The sequence below is a fragment of the Enhydra lutris genome, unplaced genomic scaffold (genome assembly GCF_002288905.1).
Source record: "Enhydra lutris kenyoni isolate GAN:26980312 unplaced genomic scaffold, ASM228890v2 scaffoldscaffold55, whole genome shotgun sequence".
Lineage (NCBI taxonomy): Eukaryota > Metazoa > Chordata > Mammalia > Carnivora > Mustelidae > Enhydra > Enhydra lutris.
Window position 1 is genome coordinate 4,243,401 of NW_019154139.1, and position 6,535 is coordinate 4,249,935.

A 6,535-nucleotide genomic window follows, 5' to 3' on the forward strand; every position below is an offset into this window, starting at 1 on the left:
CCCTTGCGCTCCCCACACGCAGAGTGGCACCGGCTGCGGTTCGGTCCCGAGGCCCTGGGGCCTGTCCGTCTGTGCCCGAGGGCCTGCGTCCGTTGATGGAGCGAACTCCAGGTCCCGCGAGCGTGGACGCGGCGCAGGAGCACGCGGCCGTCCCCCTACCGTGGGAGCCCCGCCTCTCATCTGCGGCTGGAAGTCGGTTTCCCTGAGTAAGACCCGGTTGGATCGAAAACCACTTCCTCCCCGCAGCCTTCCCGGATCCGCCCTCCCTGCCCCGCCCGAGCCACCGGAGTTAATGATTATTTCTTCTCTCCTCGCACCGTTTTCCGGGCCTGGTCTCAAAGTTGGTTGTTAACCCCCAGCCCAGCCCATACCACCCGGGAAGCTTCTGAGGTTCAGCGGCCTGTGAACTTTCGGGGGCCAGGGCACTGTGGGGACGGACGGTGGCTTGGGAGTAAACAAGCGGAAGAGGGCTCCCTGTGCGGTGCGGGTCCCTTCGTTCAGCCCTCGGAGCTGCCCCCTTTGGAAGGTGCCATCGTGATGATGTCAAGAGAGACGCAGCTTCTCTCGGGTTGTGGAAAATTACTGAGAGGTGGTGCCACCTGGCAGCCTTGAGCGCTCTTGGGGTAGATAAGGGGCTGGCATGGCGCCGGCACGGTGGCGTGCGTGTCACATGGTGTAGTCGTCTGTGTCCTAGCCTCCACCCGGCTGGCGCGAGCCTTAGCGGATGTTGAACAAAAGAGTGAACAGGTGTGTCCGTGAGACAGCGAGGCCCAGCGTCCCCAGCCCAGGGACGGACTCCACGGAGGGGTGGTGCTCTGGTGGGCACGCAACAGGGGCTACCCAGTGAAACGCTGCAGTTCTTGGAACGGACCTGCTTTTGTGCGCGTGTGCTCACTGCTGTTTATGGAGCACGTGCTACATGCACGTCCTGTAAACTCTTCCTGCACATTTTCATCCTCGCAGTCACCGTACCCGGTAGGTATTATTCCCCTTGAACAGACTGGACAACAGGACTCAGTACACAGGCCAAGTTGCAAAGTGGGGATCTGCTGGGAACCGCGGCCAGGGGCAGTCTGGCTACAGAGGGAGGCTGGCACTGGCAGAGAGGAGAGAAGGCATAAAGTCCCAGACAGGGTCTCCGGGAGGGGGAAACAGAAAAGACAGCAGCAACCAGCCAACAGTCCTTCCGTCCTGGAGAAGAAGCTGTTGCTTTACTGTGTGGGGAGGCCAACACCCCAGCACACAGACGCATAGCACTGGTGTAAGAAGCCCGACATCCAGGCGTCATACACCCTGGACCACACCTGCCAAGGACAACACACATGGCACATACACACCCTCGCCCTGTGCATTTATGTCCCTGCATGACGCATGCACGCTGTAGACACTCCAATGGCAAAGGAGCTGATGATGCCTTTTGGACACTCCCTCCCCCGTCCCTGCTGCTCCTGCCTGGCAGCAAGTAGAGCCGCGATGCCAGCGCTGGACAGAGGTGGGGCGTGTGTGGCTAGTGGGATGCTTCTGCTGGCAGGAGAAGGGAGGAAGGGAGCTTCGCAAATGCACCTTGGAAAAGTCGGTCTGGCCTTTTCTCTGCCCCGTCGCCACTCATGCCCATGCCCCAGCTCAGACCTCCCTGATGCTGACCTAAAAGTTCGCAACAACCTGCTGTAGGGTCTCCACTCAGCAATCCATGTCCCCCACCCCTGCAGCTGTGATATGGCCGGGGGACCGGCATGGCCACTGAACAAATAGGTACAGCCTACCCACTGTGCTAGGAGCTGAGGACGTGGCCCAAGAGCCATCCCCTGAACTCATGGGGCTGACACCGTAGGAGGGGAAGCAGGCAGTAAACACGCCTGTCAGGGAGGGACGAGGCTATAAAGAAAAGGGAAGTTGGGTGAGGGACAGACCCCACAACGAAGATGAAAGGGCGATGCACAGACCAGGGAGAAATTCGAAAGACATACCAGAGCAAGGACCCAATCTAGAATATAGAAAGAACGCATAATAAGACAAACAACCCAATTTTCTAGAAACTTGAACACATGCTTCATCGGTGTAGCTCCGTGGATGGCAAATAAGAACATGAAAAGATGCAAATCGAACCCACAATGAGACAGCACTGCGTGCCACTCAAATGGCCAAAATGAAAACCACTGACCTCACCAAGTGTTGCTGAGGGTGTGGAGAAACCGGAACTCTCACGCACAGCCACTGGGAACGTGAAGTGTTACAACCAGTGCACACCTACCAAAAGGCTAAAATAAAAAATGGTGGGGCGCCTGGCGGGGGAGGGCGGGGGGTTCAGTCGGTTAAGCATCTGCCTTTGGCTCAGGTCATGATCCCAGAGTCCCAGGATTGAGCCAAGCATCGGGCTCCCAGCTCAGCAGGGACTCCGTTTCTCCTTCTGACCCCCCCCCCCCCCCTGCTCGCTCGCTCTCTCTCAAAAAAAAAAAAAAAAAAAAATTTTCCAAAAATAGTGGTAACACCAAATGCTGGGAAGTATGCAGAAAAATTGGCTCATCCACCCACTGCTGGGGAAATGTAAGTGGTTTCCAGCCCCCCTGGAAAGTAGTTCGCTTGTTTCTTTAAAAAGTGACCACACACTTGCCCTGTGACCCAACAACTGCACCCTTGGCTCTCCATCCCGGAAGAAAATGAAAATCGCTCACGTCAAAGCTCACATGTTCACAGCAGCTGTATCCCTAACAGCCCGAGGCTGGAAACATCCGAGTGTGCCTCGGCCGGGGAACAGGGAACGCTGCGGCGGGGGGGAAGTGAGAGCAGCAGGCAGCCGGCGGCAGGACCACTCCGGCAGTCCCACCGTCGGGGGAAGATTCTGGCTTCTGCACTTGGTGAAACCTGGAGCAGAGCAGCTGTGAGAGGACACGACATTCTAGGAGCACCGACTGCCGAATGGAGAACCGGATGAAGAGGGGTCTAAGCAGGGAGACAAGCTGGTAGACAGGCCAGATGTATCTACGTCCAGGTTCTGGGCCGTCCTTCATGTTCTGACGGCGTGTCTGACTTGGGACAAACCTCCCCCACTGCCCCTTCGTGTTCTGAGGCCTGGGATTGTCGTACAGGGTACCGGAGTTCACTGGGGGTGGGAGGAGAGGGCAACCTTTGGAGTACGAGGTGGGGGCCTCCCTGGGCAGGGGGAGGAGCCACAGGGGCCCCAACAGGTGTTTTTGAGCTCCCAGGGGCAGCCACGCCCCCAGGGTCGCCCCACGGCTGGCATAAGGGAGGGACTGGGTGAGCAAGGCACCCATGCTGCCCAGAACACCAGCCCTTGCCTCTGGGCAATTGCCATGTCCATCCTCAGATGGTCACATGAGCCACAAAGGAGGGGCAATAGTGACGTAGGCCCCTCTCCATCCAGGGAGAGGGCTCTGAGGAGGAGGCTAGGAGGAGACAAAATGAATGTGACCTCGGTACTCCAGAGGAGAGCACGGGACATGAGGCTGAGGCCCCACTCAAGGGCATTGTGGCCTCCTCTTCTCTTTTCTCAAGCAGCCCAATGCTGCGTTGTGAAATTTAAAATTATTAAAACTGGAGGAACAAGAAACATGACATCCCAGGAACTTGTCACTGTTTACTCAGCATCTGAGTAAACACCAGTGACAGGGCCATGGAATATGATCCCAGACCTCAGGCACTCTGGATCTGGAAATGGTAGGAATCTGAGAAAAGTACCCCCTCCTCCAGGAAGCCCTCCTGACTATTCCAGCCCTGATTCCTGCAGTGCCTCTAGCCTGACCTGTATGTTGAAGGCCAGACTGTGCTCGGTGCAAGGCTCTGCTCTGACGACTCCTCCGTGCATTTCTGTTCTTCTGCCGGGACGGGTGGCTCCAAGCTTTCCCGAGCCCAGGGTTTGGGGTTTGATTGGGTTGAACTGAATGGCCACTTTGTGATTGATCAGATCCCAGGGAAAAAAATCACCCGCTTTATAGCAGGCTACCACAGCATTCTGACCCTCTTTGCACAGATGAGGTCAAGGGCGCTCAGAGAGGTTCCTCCTTTGCCCCAGGTCACACAGCATGTCTGTGTGATTAGCTAATTTCCGAGCCTTGACTGGGGTGGGCAGGAAGGTGAAGCAATACTTGTGCAGAGGCAGAAGGCTCAGCGGGAAAAGCCCTGCCACCTCGGCGGCGGGACAGCGGGGAGAGGGGCTGCCTCAGAATCTGAGACGTGAGCCAGGAAAATTCCCCCCGCGGGTATGTAGAATTAGAAGTTTCTGTGAGGCATCAGTCCAGACCAGAACTCATGAGCCCCACTCAGCATGGCCCACCCGTCTCTGCCCACCGATGCGGGTTATTCTGCTCGGATTGGAGACCGCTGGCTGGCACTTAGCAAACTCTTGGCCTGTGCCTTGAACTCCCCCTCTGCAGGATGCTGGTTGACCTTCCCTCCCTTGCTGCTGCATGGGGGGGTGGGGGGGTGGGGGCGTGGGAGCCACATTCCCCAGGGACCGATGGAAGGACTCCAGACAGGCTGGTTTTTTCCCCGGAAGTGTGTGTTGGGGCGACACGGTGAGCAACAGCGCCACTGTCTCCGTGACAGGAAGGTTCCGGGGCTGAGCGGGAGAACGGAGGCCAGAGACAGAGTGCGGTCACAGTGGGTAGGTAGGGTTCAGCTTTCCAGTGAGTTCTCTTCCTGCCCCTTGGGCATCCCTCCTTCCCGGTCCCCATGCTGAACGGGCTCTGTCCTTTGCCTTCTCTGTAGCTCCCTTTAGTGAGCCCAGCCCGTCCCGCGGTGCCACACGTCATGTTTGCTCAGCATATCAGAAAGCCTGCTGCGGCTTATGCGGGGTGTGCGGGCCAGGCGCCAGATTCAGCTGCTGACACACACCCTCATCCCTGCTAGATGTAGACAACGAAGGATGAGCCAAGCAAGACCCCAGCTCCCTGCGTTCCACGTGCCCCAGGTCGACTCCGAAGCAGAAGGGGCCAGGAGGCTGTCGCAGGAGTCATAGGACACCCTGGACCGACCTTTCCTGGGACAGCCTCATCCCCAGGAGGGGAGGAAGGTGAGGCAGGAAGCCTCAGACCTCATCGGAACCCGGGGATGGGACACCAGCTCCCGGCAGCCTCCTGGGAATATGTGGAGGCGGGTGCCGCTCAGCCTTGTGGCGACAACTCCCACGCCTCCCGGGCTCATCTGTCCAGGGGGGATCCCGGGGCGTTTGGCCAAGACTCAGAGCAGCCGTGGGGAAGTCTTTCCTCCAAGGCCTATGTGACTATGCGCAGGGGCCTACGGGCAGAGACTGGGAGCTATTCCCCTCCAGGGACAGCCAGGCCTGAGGTCCCAGTGGCCTGCAACACAAGGTCTCGTTCCCCTGTGCAGCACCCGTGGGCTGAGGCTGTGCTGCACGCACAGGCCTTCTTCCCTCATGCCTGTGATGGGCAGGGCAGCCCCTGGGCACTGGGCTCCCTCGCTAGAGGGGAACCACCTGATGGCTCTTGAGTTGCCGCTCAGAAGTGGCCACAGCACATCCCGGGTGGGGCCTGATGCTGGTGGGGAAGGCAAGTATAACCTTTTCAAAGTGTGGGGGGCGGGCATGGGTGATCTCTGATACCTCCAATCCTGCTTCCAGACTGATACGGAGCTCCCCCCAGGTTTGCAGACCTGAGCACACTACCATCTCCACTCAGCTCCACCTGCTACATCAGAGACAACTTCTAAATGACCCCAAAGTCCTGATACCCTCCAACCCAACCTGCTTGTCCCCCATTTTGGTTGAGGGCACCACCAGGGACTCAGCAGCCCTGGCCCCAGGCCCAGAAGTCACACCCAAACTCCGTTTGCCCCTTCCTGCCCTTGCCATGTGCTGAGCTGGGCGACACGGGGTCACGGACATGAATTCAGCTCAGTCTAGACACCGCTGTAGACAGAGACAACTGCGAGCAGGGGGCCATCATGGAGGGAGGCCCAGTAATGACAGTTGAAAGGCCGAGTTCCATTTCATCCTCATGAACGCACAGCGGGTGCATCCCGTACCCCACTCCCGGCACCTTGTTTATAAATGAGGACCCAGAGCCTGCACGAGGCACAGTATGTCTCCCAGGGTCTCCCGGCTGACAGGTGAGTCAGATCTGTCTGACTCCAGGGAGGCCAGCAGCCTCTCCCGACAGTCTCCCTGGGGCCAGTAGCAGGACCACGTTAATGCTCCCTGGGGAGAGGAGACTCATCACCAAGGCAGCTGTGTCCTGCCTGAGCGACGGACACACGGTCATTCATTCGCTCACTTCCCCACGGCCCCAGGATGGGTCTGCCCATCTGCGTTCCAGCGGCTTGTCCCTCCAGCTTTTGTGTCGTGAGCTAGTGCTGAGGTGTCCCCATAGCTGGAGGGTCACCTGCCCTGGGCCCTCAATCACCCAGGCCAGCAGTAAGAGGACTTGGCATCAAGGGACAGCGACAGACCCGCTGCTCCAGAGAGGTGGGAGTTTCTGCTAACAGAGAGGGGCTTGGGTTACCAGGGGGGTCTTGCTTTTCAAATAGTGGGGTAGGGAATGGATCCAGACCCAAGTCCATA